We start from the raw sequence: 13,265 nt of genomic DNA on the forward strand, positions 1-13,265 counted from the left end.
TCTTCCCTTCAAGGCTTAACCTTGCCCTCCTCCCCCCGCCCCTCCAGGTACAGACCCTCTCCTAAGGCCTTCCTTCTTCACCTCTCTGGTCCTGTGGTTTCCTAGACGCTTTTTATCTGGGCCAGTCATTCGGATGGTTAGTCATATGTTGTGTTAGAGATCTGTAGTGGCTTACAAAAACGTAAAGAAGATTTTTAAAACTCAGGTATGATATTGGCACAGAGAAAAGCACAGTCTTATCCAGTTGCTAAAAGGGGGCCAGAAAGTTTCTCTAAGTCTCTTTCCGGAGGCCGAAGTTAAAGGGCAAAGGATCATTGCAGGGACTGCACAGCGTCTTTAGGTGCAATCTAACTGGTTTTTAGGAATAGAACATATTCTCTCAACACTGAGAACGGAGAAAAATCTCCCCAGCGGGTCCAGCCAAAGACCTCGGTGTACTGTCTCATCCGAGAAAATGGCTCATCTCTTATGACAGTGGGGGGTCTTGTTTGCTTGCTTGTTTGTTTTGGCCGCGTTGGGTCTCTGCTGCTGCGCGCGGGCTTCCTCTAGTTGCGGTGAGCGGGGCTGCTCTTCGTTGCGGTGCACACAGTGTGCGGTTTTTGGTTTGGTTGTGGTTCTTTTTTTTTTAAATCAAAAATCACAAGTTGGCTCAAATAACTTACTCCTTTGGTAGAAATGAGAAAAGCGTAAGTCGATGCAAATGGACAAGAAAGAATTACAGAAGGAAGTAGAGGGTGCAAGAGACTTTTTTTTTTTTTTTTCATAAGAACAGATTGTTTTACTAAACTGTCAGCTGTTGTCCCTCCTTCCCAGTTGGGGGCTGTGACGGGGCCCTTGCTGCCGCCTTCCTGCATTTGCTCCTTAGCCCCCCACACCATTTCCCTGGGTGTTGCTAGGTTTCTTGTCCCTGTGCTCCAGGTTAGGGGGTCCTCTGGGGTCTGACTGTCACCAGCCCCTTCCTCGCCCTCCTCTATACATAAGACCTTAGGAAAGGGTGTACTGGCCTCTGGCTCCGGAACTTCCACAGCCTTGTTTTGTCTTGCTCTCTTCTAGCAGCTGGTGCTCGCTCTGCAGATTCAATGTGCAGAAACTCCTGCTGGGCTCCAGCCAGGGTAGTCACACGCTCAAAACGGGGGTCCAGCTGGGCCATCAGACTGTTCAGGTGTCGCTCTGTCTGGGCCAGATGTTGTGTCAGCTGGGCCAGCTGTTGAAGAGGCATTTTTTTGTAAACTTAAGAACAAGGGACAGAAACGCTAAAAAAAGAAACCTAAAATTTCCACACCAGGAACCATGTCTAAAGTTTGCTCCATCCCCACTACAGCACCCATCACACTGAATGGTCCAGAGTAGTTCCAAAAGGTTATTTATCACAAGGTGTTAGCCCTCTAATTTGTAACTTTCAGTATTTAACAACTGCTTCATCTCTACTTCCCTGGAGTCACAGCCTGCGCTAGGCTGCAGTGTTCCAAATAGCCAGCAGGTGTCGCCAGCTAACACGAGTCTGAGCAGCCAGAAAACGCAAAATTCATTCTACTTGAAAACTTTCCATGGAGCCTTAATGTGGGCAGTGTAAAGTCCAAATTCCTATCCAGGACACCCCAGGCCCTTCAGATTTAATCCAATTCACTTTTTATGGCTTTAGTTCTTACCAATTCAGGCACCCATTCAATCAATCAGGAAAGGCTTATTGAACACTTGCTTTTTTATCAGGTGCTTTTCTGGGACCTGGAAATAAAAAGATAACAGAGATTTCATCTCTGCTCTGGAGAAGCTCACTGCCTACCCCACCTAGGAAAACAGTTTAGGGCTAAGCTGCTATGTTAAAGAGACATCTATCTACACTCACGTACACACACACAGTGGCTTAAAGAAAATTAAATTTATTTATTTCTCACACCAGCAACCAGAGTGGTCCAGACTGGTCAGCTGGGGATCTGGCTGCTTCCCATCTCATTGTGCGTCATCATCGTAGGATGTTGTCCTTAGTTGCACTGTCAAAGCTGGGTCATGACGATATCCAAGCTTCAGCCTGGGAAAGGGGAAGAGAAAAAGAGGAGGGCTTGCAATTTCCTTTTAAGCAGGAAACACAGAAGCTGCACCTACCCTTTGATTCACATTCCAGGGCAGGGACCTAGTCATGTGGCCACATCTAGCTGCAAGGAAGGCTGGGAAGTGTAGTCTTTATCTAGGCAGCAGCGTGCCCAGCTAGCAATGAGTTGCAACTACCAGTCTGGTCAGAAAGCATCTCTTTTTTTCATACAACCTAACTTTACTTTTAATGGATTCGAGAAACAATTTTTGTGTCTTCTACATTGCTGTCAATGGTAATTGCACTGTCGGGGTTTAGGGATGCCAGTTCATAGAAGTTTGTGGTGACTAATAGCAATTTACTATGCACATTTCATATTTGTGAGACATATCTATTACTGCCCATCAGAGATGATAAAATCTTATCACAATGACAACTGAGTTGATAAAACTCAGTGAAATGCAACTTAGAATCCAGTTTATTTTTTACTCATGAGAATATGACATTTGAGTCGGCTTCTTGAGGCTGGTCAGGTGGGAAAGGAGGAAGAACACTCTAGAATTTGACTAGCATCTGTAGAGGCCTGTATTCATGGCAAGGCCAGCTCTATTGGTACGTTGGTTATTAGGTGCGGGTATGTGTGTGGGGAAGGAAGACAGGAGAGAAACTGGGAAAATAGAGTAGAATAAGATTGTGCTAAGTTTCTCACTCCAAACTAAGGAACTTGGATTTTACCTGGCAGAGCAGATGCTTGGGGGGTACTTCCCAGTCTAGGAGCCAAGGTCAGGTCCCAAACTTTCTGTCGCTGTATGTGGGTGGGCTCCAGGCAGCCAGTGTACAGTACTTGACCTCACTGTCTCATTCACGAGACAGTGAGCGGAGATAATGTGGTAAGGGTGTGTGTATGTGTGTGTGCGTGTGTGTGTGTGTTGCTTTGTTCTTGTTGGAAAAGACTTGTGTATGTTATGGAATCAATAGGAAGGGTCCAGAAGCCAGAGGTTGAGAACAGGAGAGAGAAGGGATAATGGACAGTTATATGTTCCTCCGAAGGACTCTTGGCCAAGATTCAAGGCAGGAATGAAGGACTTTGCTTTTGTAGGAGGGACGGCATCCCTGCCATAACAAGAGAACACAGAGAAGAAAAGGCAGGCTTTCATCTGGTATTAGAAAGAAGAGGGGGCAATTGCTGTCTCAACCCTTTCTATTTCTCTGTAGAGTAGGAGCAAGATCACCTCCTGAGTGAAGAAATCTGAGGAGAGCAGAGAGGGTTCAAAACCATGCTTGTGAGGGTAAGAGAGTGAGTGGACCGGCAAAGCCTAGTAGTGGTACTCAGTAGGTCATCAATTTATGCACGTATTCAGTCAACAAATGTTCACTGAGATCAAGCAGAATGGTAGGCAGTGGGAAATGCAGAGATGAGTAAAACACAGCAGCTGATGACAGGGCTTCCCCATACGGTTGTACAAGTTGTGCACTGCCCAAACATGCCAGTAAGGGAAGGAGCTTAAGCTGAAATCCAGTTGATGCTTCGCTAGGCACGTCCCACAGCAAATGGGCTACATGTGCCCAGAGGGAGTGCCTTTATCAGTGAACTCAAAGGGCTAACGTGAAAGTTTGAGGCCCTGGTTAAGGGCTAGCTGCTTTAGGTCATGGGAGAGAAGAATGCACTGTAATTAAGAGAAGGCTCTGAGGGCACAGAGGGAAGAGTGACATGAACCAACCAATGGAGAGTGAGCAGGTCCTTGAGGGGGTGAGACCAAAATCCTCTCATGTAAAGTGAGCTTGGACATTCTCCTCTGACTCGGGGGCCCCGGGGCCACCAGAGAGCAAGCAGGGGGAGCGGGCAGAGTGGGAGGGAAGGGGAGTCATGGACAGAGGTGAGGAAGCTCATTTCACCATTTTGTCCTGTTTGGCTCTGAAGATACTTCTACTGCATACATGCTCTCTCCCCATCAGGGACACCTAGTCAGGGCTGGAGGTGAATCCACAGAGGAAGGGGGCACCAGGCCCCCCAAGTGTAGCTAAGCCTGGAGTGTTAGTATGCAGCCTTTCTCATCAGCCAGTGGCGATGGGCCACCAAGGTGGGGTTGCCGGTGAGGCAGCCCTGCTCAGCAGAGAGTGTTTCTTTTCACGTTTAGGTTGTGTTGGTGAGGACAGGTTTGCCCCATGTTGCTTCTAACTCTGGAGGCTTTCTTTCCTTTCTGGATCCAGGGATTCCGCTCACATATTGAGGCCAGAACCCAAAACGCCCTTGCTAGGCCTCTAGCAAGCTGTGTTTTAGATATTTATAAATGATTAATAACATTACATATATTCACTTCATGGAGTAAAAACCCCTCACATCTGTTATCCAATTTGAGATGGGAGACGACTCGGTGAGGTGTGAATGAGCCATGTCTCGGGGAAGGTGGCTGGCTCGGCTGAGGTCACAGGCACGGTTGGTTAACTGGCAGAGCTAGGATGCAAATCCCTGTCCGCCTGATTTCAGAATAACTGCTCTTCTTTTACCCAGAGAAAGGGAATAGTAACACCTGCTTTATAGTTGTGAGAATTAAATGAGAAAATCAACACCAGGTGTCCAGCAGAACTCCCTGTGCATAATTCTACATTTTCACTCCCAGAAAGTCTTCTCTCCGTAGCCATAGTTACCTCTTCTCTCTTTAACCAAGAGTGACCAACCTGCTACACCACAATACAGAGAACACAGGCTGGCTGGTCCTGGGCCGCAGACAGCCTCTGTGCCACCCTGTGTTATCACATGGTGCCTGCCTGCTGTTTGGTGCTCAGAGATGGCCTCCTCAGGCCACCACGCGCCTCCTCTGTCTCCTTTCCCAGTAGAAACACAAAAGCTGCGTGAATGCGGAACAGCATTGTGGTCGTGGCGGGGATAGGGCGGGGTTCCAAGGCCGTCATCAATTATTGTCAAAACCCACTTCAACGTTGCATGTTAACATGGTGCTTACCGGGCACAGTGCCAGAGACAACAGTCTAGGACAGGCAATGGGAATAAGTAAAGGATGGGAGGGGCATCTCCCGCTATCTCTAACCCACCAGCTATAGGAAGTCCTTCTAGACACAATGGTTCTCAACCTCACCGGATACAGCTCCCCCTTTTTATAATGAATACACTATATTCTTATCATGAAATAAAGATGTAAACCACTATAACTTGCCTTTGATGGAGTATTGATGGGCGAGGACACAAGGGAGCCTTCTGGGTTGTTGGAAATATTCTATATATTGATTTGGGTGGTAGTTACATTGCTGTATTCATATATAAACATTCATTGAACAAGGGGTCTCTCTGTATTATTTTTTACAAATTTATATGAATCTATAATTATCTCTATTAAAATTTAAATTAAAAGCGAGATCCAGGTAAAGTTTTAAATGTGTATCTTGCCATAATTTTTAAAAAACGAGGTGCATTTCACACCCATCAGATTGGCAGAAATGGAAAAGTTTAATAATATTCATTTCATCAAGGATGTGGAGAAAAGGGAAATTCTTCAGTGCTGCTAGGGGCATAAATTAGTACAATGGCTATGGAGGACAGTTCAGTGTTACCTGCTAAGATTGGCAATGTAGATGCCCTGGGAGCCAGCAGTTCTACTCTCACACATGAATAAGAATATATGTACGAGACATTCTTTGAGATATTGTTAGTACTGGTACAATATTGAAAACAAAGTGTTCATCTGTTTTTTCTTTTATTTAAAGATAAAAGAAGGGACTTCCCTGGTAGTCCAGCGGCTAAGACTCTGAGCTCCCAATGCAGGGGGCCTGGGTTCGACCCCTGGTCCTGGAACTAGATCCCACATGCCACAACTAAGAGTTTGCATGCCGCAACTAAAGATCCCACGTGCTGCAACGAAGATCCCGCATGCCGCAACTAAGACTCGGCCCAGCCAAATAAATAAATAAATATTTTAAAAATAAATAAAGGGAATTCCCTGGCAGTCCAGTGGTTAGGATTTGGCGTTTTCACTGCTGTGGGCCCAGGTTCAATCCCTGGTCAGGGAACTAAGATCTTGCAAGCTGCGCAGTGTGGCCAAAAATAAATAAATGAATGAATAAGTAACTAAAATTTTAAAAAGAAAAAATACTGTGCAAAAGTCAACATGGAACAGGAAACATGGATGGAAGTGTTGAATTTGTTTCCGTGGTTTGAGAGACTGTGCAGTGCCCAACAGACACACACATACCATTAGCAAGTAATTGTGGTTATTTAAGAATAAAATCAAAATATTATTTTTTCTTTAAAGAAGATCACATTTCCATGTTGCCTGTCAAAACTGTAGCAGACAGATGATGTACTAGGCCATGAACACATTTCTGTCTATTAAAAAACCTCTAGAGGGCTTCCCTGGTGGCGCAGTGGTTGAGCATCCGCCTGCCGATGCAGGGGACACGGGTTCGTGCCCCGCTCCGGGAAGATCCCACATGCCGCGGAGCGGCTGGGCCCGTGAACCACGGCTGCTGAGCCTGCGCGTCCGGAGCCTGTGCTCCGCAATGGGAGAGGCCACAACAGTGAGAGGCCCGCGTACCACAAAAAAAAAAAAAAAAAAACCTCTAGAGAAGCGAGTAGATGAGCCTTGAAGTTAGCTCAGTGATAGGGGTCAGTGCTTTGCTAATAATAAACGCTGTTCTCAGAACTCTTAAAGACACTTAGGAAGGCACAGCCCTGAGGAGCCAGGGGTGACTGTTGAAAAATACCAATGCAACACTCAAGACTCAGGAAGTTAAGAGGTGATGTGGCACTGGCACAATTGTGGAACCAGGAATTGAACCCATCAGTGCAGCAATGTGGTAGCCATCCCCCAGGAATCCTAGTCCCCTGGTATTCATGCCCTTATGTGGTCCCCTCCCACAGTGAATCACAGCTGGTCCTGTGGGGCCAGTGGAATATGGTGAAAATGACATCACGTGGCTTTCAAGGCGAGATCATAAATGGTATCGCAGTTTCCACTTTGGTCTCCTGGATCTCTGGGAGATCCATCCACCATGTTGTCAGGACGCTCAAGCAGCCCCATGGAGAGGTCCATAGAGAGAGGAATTGGGGCTCCCAGCTGCCAGTCAGCACCATCTTAGCTCAATGTATGAGCCACAGTGAAAGTGAATCCTCTCACCAAACTGTATACATTATATTCAGTGTTTTGTATACCAATTATACCTCAACAAAGCTGAATAAGGAAGGAAGGAAGGAAGGAAGAGAAAGAAAGGGTTAGTGTTTTCATTTTCTTTGGATACATACTCAGAAGCAGAATTGCTGGATTATATGGTAGTTCTAGTTTTAATTTTTTTGAGGAAACTCCATATTCTTTTCATAGTGGCTGCACCAATTTACATCCTCACCAACGGTGCACAGAGGTTCCCTTTTCTCCACATCCTAGCCAACAATTGCTATTTCAAGTCTTTTAGGTAATAGCCATTCTAAAAGGTGTGAGGTCATATCTCATTGTGGTTTTGATTTATGTTTCCCTGATGATTAATGATGCAGAGCATCTCTCATGTTCCTGTTGGCCATCTGTATGTATTTTTTGGAGAAATGTCTTTTCAGGTCTTCTGCTCATTTTTAAATCAGATTGTTTATTTTTTGCTATTGAGTTGTATGAATTCTTAATATATTTTGGACGTTAGCCCCTTATCAGATATATGATTTGCAAACATTTTCTCTCATTCAGTATGTTGCCTTTTCATTTTGTTGATGGTTTCCTTTGCTGTGCAGAAAATGTTTAGTGTGGTGTAGTCCCACTTATTTTTGCTTTTGTTTCTTTTGCTTTGGACATCAGATTAAAAAAATCATTGCCAAGACCTATGTCAAGGAGCTTACTGTCTATGTTTTCCTCTAAGATTTTTTCAAACTTTATGTTCAAGTCTTTAATTCATTTTGAGTTAATTTTTTGTATAGTGTAAGATAATGCTCTAGTTTCATTCTTTCGCATATGGCTGTCCAATTTTCCCAACACCATTTATTAAAGAGACCTTCCTTCCCTCTTTGTCTGTTCTTGTATCCTTTATCATAAATTAATTGACCATACCTGTGTAGATTTATTTTTGGGCTCTCTATTCTGTTCCATTGATCTATATGTCTGTTTTAATGCCAATACAATACTGTTTTATTTATTTATTTATTTTTATATAAATTTATGTTTTTTATTTATTTATTTTTGGCTGTGTTGGGATTTTGTTGCTGCACATGGGCTTTCTCTAATTGTGGCAAGCGGGGGCTACTCTTTGTTGTAGTGCACGGGCTTTTCACTGTGATGGCTTCTCTTGTTGTGGAGCACAGGCTCTATGCACGTGGGCTTCAGTAGTTGCAGCATGTGGGCTCAGTAGTTGTGGCTCGCGGGCTGTAGAGCTCAGGCTCAGTAGTTGTGGCACACAGGCTTAGTTGCTGTGCGGCATGTGGGATCTTCCTGGACCAGGGCTCAAACCCATGTCCCCTGCATTGGCAGGCAGATTCTCAACCACTGCACCACCAAGGAAGCCCCACCATACTGTTTTAATTACTATAGCTTTGTAATATAGTTTTAAATCATGGAGCATGATGACTCCAGATTTGTTCTTCTTTCTCAAGATTGCTTTGGCTATTCAGGGTTTTTTTTATGGTTCCATTCAAATTTTAGGATTGTTTTCTCTATTTCTGTGAAAAATGCCATTGGTAGTTTTCTGAATTCTTGACTAATAGAAACTGTGAGAAATAATAAGTGAGTACCATTGCTTAAAAAAATTTATTGAGATGTACACTGATGATTTGTGCACTTTACCATATATAAGTGATACCACAATAACAAAGTTTTAAATTTAATAATCAACTTAATTCAGAATAATAATAGAATGTATTAATTATAACATAAAAGAAATAAAAGGAAAAATATAAACAGTAGTTTTTTTTGTTTTGTTTTTTGCTTTTTGCGGTACGCGGGCCTCTCACTGTTGTGGCCTCTCCCGTTGTGGAGCACAGGCTCTGGACGTGCAGGATCAGCGGCCATGGCTCACGGGCCTAGCCACTCCACAGTATGTGGGATCTTCCCAGACCGGGGCATGAACCCATGTCCTCTGCATCGGCAGGCGGACTCTCAACCACTGCACCACCAGGGAAGCCCTGAACAGTAGTTTAATATAAAAATTCTTGGCCATTACAAATCCAGAAGACTTGATTAGTTGCTTAGAAAAATCATCTCCATATATGTGATAGCACAAATGTAAACTGACTCTAGTCTGTTGAACTGGTAACTTAGATAGTACAAGCAGAACTGCCATTGGTGGCTTGATTTTTCCAAAATAGTAAATGTAGCAAATTATATTTTCCAAAAATGGCCCATTTCTTTTCCCACATGCTCTTCCAGAGACTTGACACTGTCCTATCAAGTGACAGAATCTATTGCCTCTCACTTGAAATTGGGCACACCTCTGTGACTGCCTCAACAAAACGATGCTACTTGATTTATGACACTAGGTTATAAAAAGTGGTAGAGTGGCAGTCAGCTTTTGGGATGGTGGAGTAAGGACTTTGAAAAGCCACTCTTCCATAAAGGCAATAAGAACACTAAAAAAATTTTTTCAAAATCAACTTTGTCACAAGTTTGGAAATTAATAAAATCTTGCAACAATCCTAAGAGCATTTATTCAAGAAAAACAACTGAATATTGGTAAGAGCAATGAACTTTATGGCATTTTTAACTTGCTCAATTTCCATTCCTTATTTCCAGCTTTGTAATAGTCTTGAAGACCAAGAACTTTGTAACTATTGTAGTTGTGAAAACCAGCAGCGTAACAGCAAGTGGAGGGGGCACAAGGAGTTTAGAGGTCTCTTAAATCCGCATTCTCAGAGAATTGTCTTTATTTGACTTCTCTAGTAGCTCCCTGGAAACCACCAAATTCAGGGCTTGTCTTTAGTTCACCAGTTCAGAGCTCACTAAATGTGAACAGATTTTTCCAGGGGCATTTGTCAAAAACAATCAGCAGGGGACATCCCTGGTGGCACAGTGGTTAAGAATCCGCCTGCCAATGCAGGGGACACGGGTTCAAGCCCTGGTCCGGGAAGATCCCACAAGCCGCAGAGCAACTAAGCCTGTGCGCCACAGCTACTGAGCCTGTGCTTTAGAGCCAGTGAGCCCCAACTACTGAAGCCTGTGTGCCTAGAGCCCGTGCTCCGCAACGAGAGCAGCCACCACAATGAGAAGCCTGTGCACCGCAACGAAGAGTAGCTCCCGCTCGCCACAACTAGAGAAAACCTGCACACAGCAAGGAAGACCCAATGCAGACAAAAGAAACCCCCCAAAACAAAAAAGCAATCAACAGCAATTGTTTAATATCACAGCTGCTTGAAGTGGCAAATAACAGTTGGAAGAAAGAAAAGGCTGACCAAAATCTTAAAAGGAAAAGCTGTAAAATGAGATGTCCATAAGAAGATTTTAAAAGCTCTGACATACTAATAAAAATCTAAAAGGCCAGAGGCATGTGCAGGGCTGTGCACATGCCCAGGAGACAGCTGAAAAGACCCTAATCTCTCACTCTGGCTGAACTTGAGGCTCTGCGCAAGCAGGAAAGGAGGCAGAGTTGTAAACTGCTGGAGCATTGATTGTGAGCCCCAACATGCACATAGAAACGCTCAGCAAAGCTGGGAGATGTACTGGCTCAGGGAGTTTAAGAAAATATCTATCCAATCACTAGCTGACCACTAAGCTAAATGAACAAAGAATTCAGTGGCCACACATGACCAAAAAATACAAACTCTACATAATTATTTCAGGAAAGTCACTAAGCAAACAAATAGCAAAACAGAAAGAGAGAGGAAAAAACAAATTCAAAAACCTTGGAGGGGAGAATCTGATTTCCAGCATTGCTAATTATATTCTTTAAAATGTCCAGTTTTTGACAAAAAATTACATGATTTGAAAGAAACAGAAAAGTATGGCCCATACACAGGAGGAAAAGCAGTTCATAAAAACTGTCCCTTGGGTGTCTATACATCCAAGAACCTAAGCAAACTCCAAGTGGGATACCTCAAAGAGTTCAACACCTAGGCACATAATCCAACAATTGAAAGCTAAAGACAAAGAAAGAATCTTGAACATAGCAAGAGAGAAGTGGCTCATCACAAAGAATCATCAGTAAGATTAATAGACAATTTCTCATCAGAAACCATGGAGACCAGATGGCAGTGGAGTGACATATTCAAAGTCCTGGGGGAGAAAAAGGACTGTCAACCAAGAATTCTATACTCAGCAAAGCTATACTTTAAAATGAAGGTGAAATGAGGACATTCACAGATTTTTTTAAGTAAGAGAATTGTTAGCAAACCTGTATTACAAGAAATGCTCAAGGAGGGGCTTCCCTGGTGGCGCAGTGGTTGAGAATCTGCCTGCTAATGCGGGGGACGCGAGTTCGAGCCCTGGTCTGGGAGGATCCCACATGCCGCGGAACAGCTGGGCCCATGGGCCACAGCTACTGAGCCTGCGCGTCTGGAGCCTGTGCTCCGCAACAAGAGAGGCCGCCATAGTGAAGAGGCTCGCGAACCGCGATGAAGAGTGGCCCCTGCTTGCTGCAACTAGAGAAAGCCCTTGCACAGAAACGAAGACCCAACACAGCCGAAAATAAATATAAAAAAAAAAAATGAATAAAATATTACTATATAAAAAAAGAAATGCTCAAGGAGGTTCTCAAGTTGAAATAAAAGGACTCTAGACAGTAACTCTAATCTACACAAATAAAGAACACCATTAAAAATACCTATATACCTTTGTGTTCTCTGACCACAATGGAATGAAATTGTAAATCAATAACAGAAGGAAATTTGGAACATTTACAAATGGAAAGAAATTAAATAACACATTCCTTGAAATTTTCTGAGTGGTAGGTGTGAGAGGAGTGTTTTTTGTTATTCATAATAAGACTCTTTCAACCAAATCTGAGTTTATGCTAATGAGGTAACTCTTGTTCGTTCCTAGATAGCCGAACGGCAGAGGAACAAATCTTGTGATTAGAAGGTTGGACCTCTGGGGAGACTGAGTTAGTCACCAAGGGCAAATGATTTAATCAATCATGCCTATATAATGAAACCTCCATAAAACCCCTAGACTACAGGGTTTGGAGAACTTCCAGCTTGGTGAGCACATCAAGATGCTAAGAGGGTGTGCTACCAATGCATCTCTCATTTGGCTATTCCTGAGTTGTATCCTGAGTTCTGTGAGCCATTCTAGCAAATTATTGAGCCTGAGGAGGAGGTGCGGGACCCCACCTCCCAACTTTACAGATGGTTGGTCAGAAGTTTGGGAGGCTTGGACTTGCAGTTGGTCTCTGAAGTGGGGGCATTCTTTGGGACTGAGCCTTTAACCCATCAGGTGTGTGCTAAATCCAGGTAGTTAGTGTCCGAATCAAATTATAAAACACGCAGTTGGGGTCCAGGGAGTTGGAAAATTTGTTGGTGTGGGGAAAACCCTCACATATTTGGTATCAGAAGTATTCTGAGTAAAAACAGATCGTAGTAGTAGGAATTAACTTATCCATTGTGTATTCCTGCTTAACAAGCCATCCCAAAACTTAGTGGCTTAAAACAAAACCATTTAGGGACTTCCCTGGTGGTCTAGTGGTTAAGACTCCATGCTCCAATGCAGGGGCCCCAGGTTTGATCCCTGGTCAGAGAACTAGATCCCACATGCATGCCACAACTCATACCACAACTAAAGATCCCGCATGCCGCAACTAAGACTCAGAGCAGCAAAATAAATAAATAAATAAATAAATATTAAAACACACACACACACACACACACACACACACACACACAAAGGAAAAGAAAAACAAACAAAAAACACATTTGTTACTTCTCATGATTTTGTGGCTTGGCTGGGTGGTTCTTTTGCTGGTCTTGCCTGGGCTTGATCAAGAAGCTGCATTCGGCAGGTGGGTTGCCTGGAGCTGGAAGGTCTCACTTGGTGGAGGTGGATGGGAAACTGGGTCCTCTCTTCTTACTGGGCATCTGGATTCTGAGAATGTAAGCCCCAGCGTGTGCATGCTTATCCAGCCTCTGCTGTGTCACAGGTCCCATGAGCCAAGCGATTCATAAGGACGAGCCCAAAGTCAGTTTAGGAGGAGACTCTACCCAAGGACGTAAATGCCATGAATACCAGTGGGCTTGAATCACTGGAAGCAATCAGTGTAACTGTCTGGAATTTTTTTTTTTTTTGCAGTATGCGGGCCTCTCAGTGTTGTGGCCTCTCCCGTTGCG

At 43.9% G+C, this 13,265-nt stretch overlaps 1 long non-coding RNA gene across 1 annotated transcript; it reads right to left on the reverse strand.

Annotated features, from left to right (window-relative positions):
• Positions 1-761: 761 nt before the first annotated feature.
• LOC116746902 lies at positions 762-13,025 on the reverse strand. Its single transcript, XR_004347910.1, has 4 exons — positions 12,862-13,025; positions 1,896-2,029; positions 1,650-1,725; positions 762-1,204 (listed from the first exon to the last, which is right to left on the reverse strand). It is a non-coding gene; the product is annotated as an uncharacterized LOC116746902 (long non-coding RNA).
• Positions 13,026-13,265: the final 240 nt, after the last annotated feature.

Source organism: Phocoena sinus, chromosome 21 (genome assembly GCF_008692025.1).
Source record: "Phocoena sinus isolate mPhoSin1 chromosome 21, mPhoSin1.pri, whole genome shotgun sequence".
NCBI lineage: Eukaryota > Metazoa > Chordata > Mammalia > Artiodactyla > Phocoenidae > Phocoena > Phocoena sinus.